The sequence below is a fragment of the Chlorocebus sabaeus genome, chromosome 25, assembly GCF_047675955.1.
Source record: "Chlorocebus sabaeus isolate Y175 chromosome 25, mChlSab1.0.hap1, whole genome shotgun sequence".
NCBI lineage: Eukaryota > Metazoa > Chordata > Mammalia > Primates > Cercopithecidae > Chlorocebus > Chlorocebus sabaeus.
The window spans coordinates 7,531,299-7,546,094 of NC_132928.1; the positions used below are offsets into that span (position 1 = coordinate 7,531,299).

Below are 14,796 nucleotides of genomic sequence, written 5' to 3' on the forward strand. Positions count from 1 at the left end.
CACGCCATTGCAGTCCAGCCTGGGCAACAAGAGTGAAACTCCGACTCAAATATATATATATATATATATCTCCAAAATGAAACTTTTATTTTTTTCAGAACTTTATGTAGAAAATGTGAAATGAAAAATAAGTAATTAGTTGGAAGCCAAAATATCACTGTAATTGCTTAGAAATGCTAAATTGGAGGGCACTATTTGTATGAGTGACAGATGAGCCCCAGAATTATACAGACCTACCTCTTCAGTTCTGAACCAACAAGTTGAGCATAGACTATATTTAGTTACAAAGAAACCACATTCTCTTTTTCACAGGTGTTATCCAAACCTACACCAATATGACTGTGGAGTTGCTGAAGGTTAAGAAACTGTCTCCACCATACGTTCTTAAGCAATCATGAACTAACTTGAGAACATTTGGTGGTGGCTCATTCTTGAGTTTGATAACAAAACACCTAAACCCTAAGATTAGTTATGCCATCATTGTCTTCTTAAGGATGTACAATGGAGTTTGGGGCAGCTAATACACTGTTGACAGCTTTGACATTAACAATTTACTCCCCTAGTTTTCTGAAACTCAACTCTTTTGAAGTTTAAAAACAGCAAATATTGTACATTCCCTGAAGCCTAAAAGAATGGCAGAAAGAAAATTTTATTTTTTCTATAATTGAATCCTTACCACAGCTGTGCTTACTAAGGACTCTGTGGCCGGCCAGCATCTGCTCAGTCTCTGCATGGGTCACACATGTGTACTTAGGCCACTTGCTAATTTAATGTCAAGCTATAGCCACCTGCACCTCAAAAATCCTCTCCTGAGATGCCCATGCCTTTGCAGAGACCCTGTTCTTCTACACCTGTCCCTAGGAGCAGCCTCTGCTAATGCAGACAGAGCTGGAGGCTGAGAATTGTCTTTATGAATGATAAAGAATAAATTTGGATAATATGACTTGTTGTGAGTGTCAAAGAAGCTTGAAGGCACAACCACAGAACTAGGGGAATTTACCTTGTGGATCAAGGCAGTGCCAGGCCACGGCAGGCCTTCCCACATGAAGGGGGTACCCAAGAGGAGAAGCACAGATCCCTGGTTTCCCTCATCAGGCTGGCTTTTTAAAGCAGAAGGATGGAGTTGCTGAGATGGACATGCCTGGCTTATTTTCCCAAAACTACCCATGGGAAATTCACTGTACTTTTCTAGGAGAGGACTAAGGGGTAAAGCAAGAGGCTTGGTATGTTTAGAATAAATCTCTCTGAAGTAAAATTAGGAGAGTGGGGAACAAGGATTTCCCTGTAACACAGTGCTTCTTCTAAGATGTGGTTAAAGTATGACCAACTATTCACTCAATCACCTAAACCAGCAATGAGTGGATATGCTACATCTGTGTCACTCGGCACTGTAGCCATTAGGCACATATGGCTATTGAGGTATTAAAATGTGGCTACTACAAATTCAGGTATGTTATAATTGTAAAATATAGACTGCATTTTGATTGCAAAAATGCAATATATCTCATATATATACACACACACATATATACATATATATACATACATATATATACACATATATATACACACACACACACACACATATATATATATTTTAGATGGAGTCTTGCACTGTTGCCTGGGCTGTAGTACAGTGGTGCAATCTCGACTCACTGCAACCTCTCCACCTCCTGGGTTCAAGCGATTCTCCTGCTTCAACCTCCGGAGTTGCTGGGATTACAGGTACCCGCCACCATGCTCGGCTAATTTTTTGTATTTTTAGTAGAGATGGGGTTTCACTCTGTTGACTAAGCTAGTCTCGAACTCCTGACCTCGTGATCCAGCTGCCTCGGCTTCCCAAAGTGTTGGGATTATAGGCGTGAGTCACTGCACCTGGCCTCATTAATATTTTTATATTGATTGCATATTGAAATGTGTATTAGTAAGGGTTCTCTAGAGGAACAGAACTGATAGGATACATATACATATGAAAGGGCATTTATTAAGGGTTATTGACTCACAGGGTCACGAGATGAAGTCCCACAATAGGCTGCCTGCAATCTGAGGAGCAAGGAAGTCAGTCTGACTCCCAAAACCTCAAAAATAGCGAAGCCAACAGTGCAGCCTTCAGTCTGCAGCCGAAGGCCTGAGAGCCCCTGGCAAACCACTGGTGTAAGTCCAAGAGTCCAAAGCTGAAGAACTTGGAGTCTGATGTTCAAGGGCAGGAAGCATCCAGCATGCAAGATAGATGAAGGCTGGAAGACTCAGTGAGTCTGGTCTTTCCACATTCCTCTGCCTGCTTTTATCCTACTGCACTGGCAGCTGATTATATTGTGCCCATCCAATTGAAGGTGGGTCTGCCTCTCTCAGTCCACTGACTCAAATGTTAATCTCCTTTGGCAACACCCTCACAGACACACCCAGGAACAATACTTTGCATCCTTCAATCCAATCAAGTTGACACTCAATATTAACCATCACAAAATGACAATACTTTGGATATATAAGGTTGAATAAAAAATAATATTAACATAAATATCACCATTACATATGTGGCTTGCATTGGACAGCACTATCGTAAATCAATGGTTCTTAAACTAAAATGAGGAATCTATTGCAGATTGATACTTTTATAAAATTTAAATTAAAATATCTTGCTATAAAACATATTAAACCTTTCCTCTGGATCCTGTACTTATTACATTGCCTGCTGCTAAAAAAGAGTTTGGTTCTGGCCCTGATCTGAAAAGCTTACTAAGAAGTACAAGTAGAAATAGTTCTAGATGTCGCTTCCTTTCATAGGAACCATAAGTAATAAAGTCCTATCAATTCTTCCTCCTGTGTATCCTATGTGCATCCTCTCCTCTTCATTCCTATTGCATCTTCCTTAGAGAGACCTTTATTTCCTTCCTGGATTATTGTGAGTGATTACTAAATAGTCTCATTGCCTGCACTCTCATAATCCCTCTACTTAAAACCCTACAACTCCTCCTCATGCCTCCTGGTCAAAGTACAAAATTCTCCTAGTACCCTCAAGTCACAGATGAATTGACCCCTGCCTGCTCATTCAGGCCACCTTTCCCTGATTCCCCACTAGAGTAGCAGCCAGCAATTCCTGATCTCAACCATGGCATCCTCTATAGAAAACACGATCTCATGTAATCCTTGCAAGAAGCTGACATGCTGGCAATATTTTTCCTATGTTACAGATTTTTAAAACCAAAGATCAGTCTACCAGAGTAAATTGTTCAAAATACTCAGGTAGTAAGGAGCAGTGTTAGGATTTGGATTTGAGTCTGTCTAATTCAAAAGGCTATGTCCCTCCCACATGATGTGGTACTGCTTGGAGTTCCTCTAGGTCCCTCTTGTTTCTGGCTTTAGCACATGCTATTCTCTCAGTTCTCCATCTTCTATTCTGGATCCATTTAGGCATTTCTTATAATACCTGAGCTAATCATCAACCACCACCTGATGTATTTCTTGAGACCTCCTGACCCCCAAAGTCTAGCTTCTTCTGGGACCCTTTCAGCTCCTTCATAACACTAAACATACCACTTGGTAGTTGGGGGTCTTATTTATTTCCCCTTCTGATTCCTCCTGATGCAGAAACCATCCTTTGTGCTTAGCACTATGTCTATCATGGGAGATGCTTAATAATTCATTCATTCATCTTTTCATGTATCCAACTAACAATTATTAATGCAGACAAAGGTCCTGTCTTCATGGAGCCTACCTTGTAGTGAAGGGAAATTGAAAGAATAAACAAAAAATTTAAAAATGCGTGTGTGTGCAAGATGGCTGAATAGGAACAGCTCCAGCCTCCAGCTCCCAGTGTGAGTGACACAGAAGACTGGTGATTTCTGCATTTTCAACTGAGGTACTGGGTTCATCTCATTGGGGAGTGCCAGACAATTGGTGCTGGTCAGCTGGTGCAGCCCGACCAGCAAGAGCTGAAGCAGGGCGAGGCATCGCCTCACCTGGGAAGCGCTAAGGGGAAGGGAATCCCTTTTCCTAGCCAAGGGAAACTGAGATACACACCACTTGGAAAATGGGGTAACTCCCACCCTAATACTGCACTTTACCAAGGGTCTTAGCAAACGGCACACCAGGAGATTATATCCCACACCTGGCCCAGAGTGTCCCACACCCACGGAGCCTCCTTCATTGCTAGCACAGCAGTCTGAGATCTAACTGCAAGGCAGCAACAAGGCTGGGGGAGGGGCGCCCACCATTGCTGAGTCTTAAGTGGGTAAACAAAGCCACCACCAGGAAGCTCAAATTGGGTGGAGCCCACCACAGCTCACGGAGGCCAGCCTGCCTCTGTAGACTCCTCCTCTGGGGACAGGGCATAGCTAAACAAAAAACAGCAGAAAACATGGCAGAGGTAAATGCCCCTGTCTGATAGCTTTGAAGAGAGCAGTGGATCTCCCAGCACAGAGGATGAGATCTGAGAATGGACAGACTGCCTGGTCAAGTGGGTCCCTGACCCCTGAGTAGCCTAACTGGGAGACATCCCACACTAGGTGCAGACCGACACCTCACACCTCACACGGTGGGGTATACCCCTGAGATGAAGCTTCCAGAGAAAGAATCAGACAGCAACACGTGCTGTGCAGCAATATTGTATCTTCTGCAGTCGCTGCTGCTGATAAACCGGCAAACAGGGTCTGGAGTGGACCTCAAGCAAACTCCAACAGACCTACAGCTGAGGGTCCTGACTATTAGAAGGAAAACTAACAAACAGAAAGGACACCCACACCAAAACCCCATCAGTATGTCACCATCATCAAAGACCAAAGGCAGATAAAACTACAAAGATGGGGAAAAAGCAGTGCAGAAAAGCTGGAAATTCAAAAAATCAGAAGGCATCTCTCCTTCCGAAGGAACGCAGCTCATCGCCAGCAACGGAACAAAGCTGGATGGAGAATGACTTTGACGAGTTGAGAGAAGAAGGCTTCAGTCAATCAAACTTCTCAGAGCTAAAGGAGGAACTACATAACCAGCGCGAAGAAACTAAAAACCTTGAAAATAGAATGGATGAATGGATAACTAGAATAATCAATGCAGAGAAGACCTTAAAAGAACTGATACAGATGACAACCATAACATGAGAAATACGTGACAAATGCACAAGCTTCAGTAACTGACTCGAGCAACTGGAAGAAAGAGTATCAGTGATTGAAGATCAAACGTATGAAATGAAGTGAGAAGAGAAGTGTGGAGAAAAAGGAGTAAAAAGAAATGAACAAAGCTTCCAAGAGGTATGGGATTATGTGAAAAGACCAAATCTACGTCTGATTAGTGTGCCTGAAAGTGATGGGGAAAATGGAACCAAGTTGGAAAACACTCTGCAGGATATCATCCAGGAGAACTTCCCCAACCTAATAAGGCAGGCCAACATTCAAATTCAGGAAATACAGAGAACACCGCAAAGATACTCCTCAAGAAGAGCAACTCCAAGACATATAATTGTCAGATTCATGAAAGTTGAAATGAAGGAAAAAATGTTAAGGGCAGCCAGAGAGAAAGGTCGGGTTACACACTAAGGGAAGCCCATCAGACTAAAAGCAGATCTCTTGGCAGAAACTCTCCAAGCCAGAAGAGAGTGGGGACCAATATTCAACATTCTTAAAGAAAAGAATTTTAAACCCAGAATTTCATATCCAGCCAAACTAAGTTTCATAAGTGAAGGAGAAATAAAATCCTTTACAGACAAGCAAATGCTTAGAGATTTTCTCACCACCAGACCTGCCCTACAAGAGATCCTGAAGGAAGCACTAAACATGGAAAGGAACAGCAGGTACTAGCCATTGCAAAAACATGTCAAAATGTAAAGTCCATTGATGCTAGGAAGAAACTGCATCACCTAGCGAGCAAAATAACCAGCTAATATCATAATGACAGGATCAAGTTCACACATAACAATATTAACCTTAAATGTAAATGGACTAAATGCTCCAATTAAAAGACACAGACTAGCAAATTGCATAAAGAGTCAAGACTCATCAGTTTGCTGTATTCAGGAGACCCATCTCACATGCAGAGACACACATAGGCTCAAAATAAAGGGATGGAGGAAGATTTACCAAGCAAATGGAAAACAAAAAAAAGCAGGGATTGCAATTCCAGTCTCTGATAAAACATTCTTTAAACCAACAAAGATCAAAAGAGACAAAGAAGGCCATTACATAGGGGTAAAGGGATCAATTCATCAGGAAGAGCTAACTATCCTAAATATATATACACCCAATACAGGAGCACCCAGATTCATAAAGCAAGTCCTTAGAGACTTACAAAGAGACTTAGACTCCCATACAATAATAATGGGAGACTTTAACACCACACTGTCAACATTAGACAGATCAAGAAGACAGAAAGTTAACAAGGATATCCAGCAATTGAACTCAACTCTGCACCAAGTGGACCTTATAGATATCTACAGAACTCTCCACCCCAAATCAACAGAATATATATTCTTCTCAGCACCACATCACACTTATTCCAAAATTGACCACATAGTTGGAAGTAAAACACTCCTCAGAAATGTACAAGAACAGAAATTATAACAAACTGTCTCTCAGACCACAGTGCAATTAAACTAGAACTCAGGACTAAGAAACTCAATCAAAACCACTCAACTACATGGAAACTGAACAACCTGCTCCTGAATGACTATTGGGTACATAACGAAATGAAGGCAGAAATAAAGATGTTCTTTGAAACCAATGAGAACAAAGATACAACATACCAGAATCTCTGGGACACATTTAAAGCAGTGTGTAGAGGGAAATTTATAGCACTAAATGCCCACAAGAGAAAGCAGGAAAGATCTAAAATTGACACTCTAACATCGCAATTAAAAGAACTAGAGAAGCAAGAGCAAACACATTCGAAAGCTAGCAGAAGGCAAGAAATAACTAAGATCAGAGCAGAACTGAAGGAGATAGAGACACAAAAAACCCTCCAAAAAATCAATGAATCCAGGAGTTGGTTTTTTGAAAAGATCAACAAAATTGACAGACCACTAGCAAGACTAATAAAGAAGAAAAGAGAGAAGAATCAAATTGACGCAATTAAAAATGATAAAGGGGATATCACCACCGACCCCACAGAAATACAAACTACCATCAGAGAATACTATAAACACCTCTATGCAAATAAACTGGAAAATCTAGAAGAAATGGATAATTTCCTGGACACTTACACTCTTCCAAGACTAAACCAGGAAGAAGTTGAACTCCTGAATAGACCGGCTCTGAAATTGAGGCAATAATTAATAGCCTACCAACCAAAAAAAGTCCAGGACCAGATGGATTCACAGTCGAATTCTACCAGATGTACAAGGAGGAGTTGGTACCATTCCTTCTGAAACTATTCCAATCAATAGAAAAAGAGGGAATCCTCCCTAACTCATTTTACGAGGCCAACATTATCCTGATACCAAACCCTGACAGAGGTGCAACAAAAAAAGAGAATTTTAGACCAATATCCCTGATGAACATCGATGCAAAAATCCTCAATAAAATACTGGCAAACCGAATCCAGCAGCACATCAAAAAGCTTATCCACCATGATCAAGTGGGCTTCATCCCTGGGATGCCAGGCTGGTTCAACATATGCAAATCAATAAACGTAATCCAGCATATAAACAGAACCAAAGACAAAAGCCACATGATTATCTCAATAGATGCAGAAAAGGCCTTCAGCAAAATTCAACAGCCCTTCATGCTAAAAACTCTCAATAAATTCGGTATTGATGGAACGTATCTCAAAATAATAAGAGCTATTTATGACAAACCCACAGCCAATATCATACTGAATGGGCAAAAACTGGAAGCATTCCCTTTGAAAACTGGCACAAGACAGGGATGCCCTCTCTCACCACTCCTATTCAACATAGTGTTGGAAGTTCTGGCTAGGGCAATCAGGCAAGAGAAAGAAATCAAGGGTATTCAGTTAGGAAAAGATGAAGTCAAATTATCCCTGTTTGCAGATGACATGATTGTATATTTAGAAAACCCCATTGTCTCAGTCCCAAAAACTCCTTAAGCTAATAAGCAACTTCAGCAAAGTCTCAGGATACAAAATCAATGTGCAAAAATCACAAACATTCTTATACACCAGTAACAGACAAACAGAGAGCCAAATCAGGAATGAACTCCAATTCACAAGAGCTTCAAAGAGAATAAAATACCTAGGAATCCAACTTACAAGGGATGTTAAGGACCTCTTCAACGAGAACTACAAACCACTGGTCAGTGAAATAAAAGAGGACACAAGCAAATGGAAGAACATACCATGCTCATGGATAGGAAGAATCAATATTGTGAAAATGGCCATACTGCCCAAGGTAATTTATAGATTCAATGCCATCCCCATTAAGCTACCAATGACTTTCTTCACAGAATTGGAAAAAACTGCGTTAAAGTTCATATGGAACCAAAAAAGAGCCCGCATTGCCAAGACAATCCTAAGCCAAAAGAACAAAGCTGGAGGCATCATGCTACCTGTCTTCAAACTATACTACAAGGCTACAGTAACCAAAACAGCATGGTACTGGTACCAAAACAGAGATATAGACCAATGGAAGAGAACAGAGACCTCAGAAATAATACCACACATCTACAGCCATCTGATCTTTGATAAACATGAGAAAAACAAGAAATGGGGAAAGGATTCCCTATTTAATAAATGGTGCTGGGAAAATTGGCTAGCCATAAATAGAAAGCTGAAATTGGATCTTTTCCTTATTCCTTATATGAAAATTAATTCAAGATGGATTAGAGACTTAAATATTAAACCTAAAACCTTAAAAACCCTAGAAGAAAACCTAGGTAATACCATTCAGGACATAGGCATGGGCAAGGACTTCATGTCTAAAACACTAAAGGCAACAGAAACAAAAGCTAAAATTGACAAATGGGATCTAATTAAACTAAAGAGCTTCTGCACAGCAAAAGAAACTACCATCAGAGTGAACAGGCAACCTACAGAATGGGAGAAAATTTTTGCAATCTACTCATCTGACAAAGGGGTAATATCCAGAACCTATAAAGAACTCAATCAGATTTACAAGAAAAAAACAGACAACCCCATCAAAAAGTGGGCAAAGGATATGAACAGACATTTCTCAAAAGAAGACATTCATACAGCCAACAGACACATGAAAAAATGCTCATCATTACTCACCGTCAGAGAAATGCAAACAAAAACCACAATGAGATACCATCTCACACCAGTTAGAATGGCAATCATTAAAAAATCAGGAAACAACAGGTACTGGAGAGGATGTGGAGAAATAGGAACACTTTTACACTGTTGGTGGGACTGTAAACTAGTTCAACCATTGTGGAAAACAGTGTGGTGATTCCTCAAGGATCTAGAACTAGAAGTACCATATGACCCAGCCATCCCATTACTGGGGATATACCCAAAGGATTATAAGTCATGCTGCTATAAAGACACATGCACACGTATGTTTATTGCAGCACTATTCACAATACCAAAGACTTGGAATCAACCCAGATGTCCATCAGTGACAGACTGGATTAAAAAAATGTGGCACATATACATCATGGAATACTATGCAGCCATAAAAAAGGATGAGTTTGTGTCCTTTGTAGGGACATGGAGGCAGCTGGAACCATCATTCTCAGCAAACTATCACAAGAACAGAAAACCAAATACTGCATGTTCTCACTCATAGGTGGGAATTGAACAATGAGATCACTTGGACACAGGAAGGGGAGCATCACACACTGGGTCCTATTGTGGGGAGGGGGTGGGGGGAGGGATAGCATTAGGAGATATACCTAATGTAAATGATGGGTTAATGGGTGCAGCACACCAACATGGCACATGTATACATATGTAACAAACCTGCACATTGTGCACATGTACCCTAGAACTTAAAGTATAATAAAAAATAAAATAAAATAAAATAAAATAAACGTGTGTGTGTGTGTGTGTGTGTGTGTGTGTTCTGCTTGCTTGTTCTTCCTCTAGGTGTTTTAGTGCACCACTTACCCTAATGATATTCACCAAGGGCACTCAATTTGTACTGCTCCAGCCAGCTGCTGTGTGCCAGTGCAGCCATCTGCTTTCTCTCATTGCCATCCCCAGGCAGGCAGCCTGTTGGACAGGGGCATGGTCATTCCTTCTTTTCCCATTTGTTCAGTGTCTCTGGAATCAGTTTTCTCCTTTTCATTTGGGGAATGTCTCAGGCGTGCCCAGGAAATTTCCTTCCAGCTCCTCTCCATCACCTTGTCATATGTCAGATGTGCTCAGCAAAATTGTCTATGCTCTTGAGGACAGGCTGCTCAGTGCACCATGGAGCCTCAGCTTCATTCTCTGCATCAGCCAGACTTGGCATAAGCCATGACCTGTTTCAGCCTCAGTTTTCTCGTCTGTAAAATGAGAAGATTAGACTATTCTAAAGTTGATGCTTGGCACCCTTTTCTCTTTCCAGGAGTCTTGTATAAAAACTAAACAGATACAACAGATTTACTCATCCGTCAGCAATATTTACTGAGCACCACTATGTTCCAGGCATTGTCCTGGGTGCTGATTATAAAGCAATGAACACAGTAGTCTTGATTCTCTTCAGGCTTATGCCCCAACTGGAGGAAGCAGATAGACAAGTGAATGCATGGTTATGTCAGGTGGTGATGAGAATGTCAGAGTACAATACCCAGGGTAAAGTGAGTGGGAGTGTCAATGGAGAAGTGGATGGAGACTATTTCGTGTAAAACAGATAAGGTGACCTTTGAGCAGAGACCTGAAGGAAATGAGAACTACTTGGAAATCTACCCCACTAGTCATATAGGGTCCCCAACCATATGCCCTGCTACTCATGCCACACATCTCTCCCACGTCACTCTATTATTTCAAGCTTATGATACACATGGACATTCCTTTTTCTCAGGAAAGCTCTCAGAATGACAGAAAAGTCCATCGGTTATGCTCAACACTCTTCAACATCCCCAACTCCACTGCACATCTGCTCTTTCTTTGTTCCTTGTGTTGCACAGAGAGGAGAATGACTGGTGAACAGGAGTAGCCCAAACTCATGTCACAACCTGCTGGGACCGGGGGAAGGAAGTACCTTCACACAGAACAGCTCCTTCTTGTAAACATTTTCCCTTCCCCACCAGGAAGAACGTTTGAGCGGTTATTTATAGAAGATATATTGACACAGAAGACTGCAGAGAAGATTTGTAGTGTACTTCATGGGGCAAATGCGTATAGTGGGCTGTCTGTCCCCTCAACCCTTCTCAGCTAAGCCCACCTACTTGGGGTGCTGTCTAGTTCAGGAAAATCACTAAGTGATTTATGTGTCCTCGTACTTGCCTTTCAGACCATGTCCCACCCCTAAGGAGTTTTTAGGACAAGGATGGTAAAGTGAATGGAACTTCCTATCTTTGATTGTTTTCACTACTCCTTCTCATTAACCTATATGGAGCTTCACTGCCATTCTTAATGTTCACGGTGATCTTAGCATAGCATTTCATTCGGTAAGGCTACTAGATATAGTTACCTTTCAATTCCTCAGAAGTCAGAAGTTCAATGGCAGAGAGTTAAGCTTTGACAGATCTCCCATCTGCTTCCTCTGTGTGCCCCCACACTAAGAACCCCAAATAAAACTGAGCAAGATAGTGACATGTTAGATAGAAGGAAACAGTCCAGAGTCTTTTATTCATTTTAACAGCTCTTTGAGTAAACTAGTACTAGATCAATTTATTAGTTGAGCCACTAGTGGGCTTGGGGCACACAATTTACCTGTGTTGAAGAGAAGCCTCAGACTTAAGGCATCTTGGTCACCCATAGGTTAAACACACACACACACACACACACACACACACACAAATATTGAATGAGATTCTTTTGCCCACCCCCAACTCATTTTTCAGAGTGATTGTTTCAGGCCCATTTATTTTCCTCTGCAGAGCAAACCAGTGAAAAAATGGCCTTCTCACTCCTGAGAGACCTTTCACCCAGCTTTCTACTTTTGAATTCTCTCCATAGCTGGTTTCCTCTTAGACCCCGATAGAGCAGGTGAGTATAAATGATTGTTCAGCTGAGGAGGGAGGGGACATTTTATTTTCCAGTTGTAACTGAGGAAAGGAGAGGGGGTGATTTGTAATGTAAAGGATCGGGTTTAAGCTAAGGTCCTTGAAAACGGTGGGAGCTAGAAATCAATTCAAGAAAGAAGCAAATAGTGACATTAGCTAATATTCGTTGGTTCCTTACTGCATGCTGGGTATGCAGTAAAGATACTACATTTTAAATGTGAAAAAGTGCATGTAAACCATGAACCATTCACAGGATACTGTGAACATTGTGCCTGCACTATTCACTTTGCCCTCGTCACAATTCTCTGAAGACAACTGTCACCCCCAGTTTATAGATGAAGAAATTGAGACAGCAGGAGATTAAATAACTTGCACACATCATGTGCTCAGCAAGCAGAGCAGCTGGGGAGGAACCTAGCTGGTTCCAGGGCCCCTGTACCTCACCTCTCTATAGTACCTCTTTGCTGAATGATTTGCTACGTTTTGGGGATGCCTGCCAAAAAAGAACAGTTCCTGATGGCTCAATTTTCATTGCAGTCCCTGAATCACACAGGCATGATGACTACGTTCTTTCCTGGTACAAACCATCGTGTGGGAAACACACAGCAAGAAGCATCTTCAGGTCACAAGATCAGTAACACCATCTACTTGGATTTTTTCAAAAGCAGCAGAATATTTAGTTTTCTATTTCAGTGGCTTCTAACAGAGATCATTGTTTGCACAAGATTGAATTTCTGCAGTCATGTGATCTTAGTGTGTGATGTGGGACGATGGTATATGTGGCAAGGTTTGCTTAGGTGACCCTTGTAGAAAGTGGCCTCAGTGTGATTCAGAGGTGATTGGAATCTGGGAAGGATCTTAGAGTAGGAGACAGATTTGTCTCCTCAGGTTTTATGGTTACAATGAGACAATAAGTATATTTTGTTGGGGAGAGAAATAAAACAACAAAACTTCTGGATTTATAGATTTAAGCTGTGAGTTTTCAAAAATTCACTATAAGCTCTGACATGAGGTTGACAATTTCCTGTTGTCTGTTGTTGGCGCCTTCTGTTATAAAAATTCAGGATTGGAAAAGGTATTACTAAATATTGGAGAGAGATATTAAAGAAATATCTTTAATAAAGATATAGTACTTTTAATAAAGAAACTGATACACAGTTGATAAGTTCTGCAAGAATTGAATGGATATTTTTTAAAAGTACAGATTTAACAAGAAGGTGAGCACCTAAGTAAGGGGCATGTGTAGAAGTAACGAGTGTCTTGGTTAAAAATCAAAGCCAAAGATTTCTGTAACCATGATGGGTAAGAACTGTAAAACCTACCATTTAAACTTAAAATCAATTTGATATCTCATCAAAATTTAAAATGTTAATATTTACTTAGGGAAGATGGTCCCTTTGTTCTAGGACCAGTTGAAATACACCAGTTGGTTACCAATTGTTCCACACGTTTTGAGGCAAAGTTCAAGTGTCATTAATCTAAAGCAAAATATTTAAGATTAAAATATCAATTCCTGCTTGATAATATAGGTAGTGTAAATTGTTGTGCATGGCTGGGCCAAAACTGTATTGATTCTCTTTCATGTTCTAGAATTTTTAAGAGGAAAGGAAACAGGGAGTATACAGTTTTGGGGGACTTTATGTGAGTTTAGAGTACCCTGTGCTGAAAACTGTGGTGTATTCTTATAGAGTCAGTTCTTATAGGTATTTTGGCTCAAGTAGTTACTTACAGGAACTGAGTATTGACACAGAAGACTTTAGAAAGGACTCACCAACATGCTGTTCCCCACTCACTGGTGTAGAGAACTAGTCTGAGTTCATCAGAGCTATTGCCAATGGAACTGATTTGTCCTAATGGTAAGGTTATATCAGATAGAATGACCAAGTTTTGGAAAGTACACTGATGTTGTGATAACATATTCTGATAAGATTGTTCTTCTGAGGCCAAAGAATGAGGCCATGCTTCTTGGGGGATTCCTAATGTGTGGGTGGGGGGCTCATCATCACTCATCCTGGGTGGAGGCAGATATCAACGAAATAAGAACTTGAATGATGAAAATTACACAGTGAAGTGGATATTTTTCCTGCCTGGTGTAGGGGGTGTCAAGAGGTGAGGTGAAGCTCAGACACAGGTCTATTCGGTGACCCTGTAAAAAGAAGATGATCTAGTCCTGCCATGCACTCATTTATCTTATTTTCAAGAGGTACATATGAGTGATTACTATATGCCAGGTGCAGGAAGATAACACTGAAAAAATAGATACAGCATCTATCCTTGGAAAGCTTATCATCTAGGAGTGCGAGATAAGTATTAAATGGCTTTTTAAAAATCAATTTTATTTGTCTATTTATTATTTCTAATTGCGGTCAAATACACATAAGTATTTACTCTCTTAACCATTTTTACACGTCCATAGTGGCATTAAGTACATTCACATGGTTGTGCAATCATCGCCACTATCCATCTCCAGAACGTTTCATCTTTCAGAACTGAAACTCCATACCTATCAAACAAGAACCCCCATCTTCCCTTCTTCACAGCACCTGACAGCCACCATTCTACTTCCTATCTCTATGAATTTAACTACTCTATGTATCTCATACAAGTAGAATCTTATATTTGTCCTTTTGTAACGAGCTTATTTCACTTAGCATTATGTCTTCAAGGTTCATCCAGGCTGTGCTTGTGTCAAAATCCCCTTCCTTTTTAAGGCTGAGTAATATTCTGTTGTCTGAATCCACCA

At 40.7% G+C, this 14,796-nt stretch overlaps 1 long non-coding RNA gene across 1 annotated transcript; it reads left to right on the plus strand.

Annotated features, from left to right (window-relative positions):
• Positions 1 to 1,597: 1,597 nt before the first annotated feature.
• LOC119619729 (uncharacterized) lies at positions 1,598 to 12,806 on the plus strand. Its single transcript, XR_005236229.2, has 3 exons — positions 1,598 to 1,725; positions 11,928 to 12,036; positions 12,591 to 12,806. It is a non-coding gene; the product is annotated as an uncharacterized lncRNA (long non-coding RNA).
• Positions 12,807 to 14,796: the final 1,990 nt, after the last annotated feature.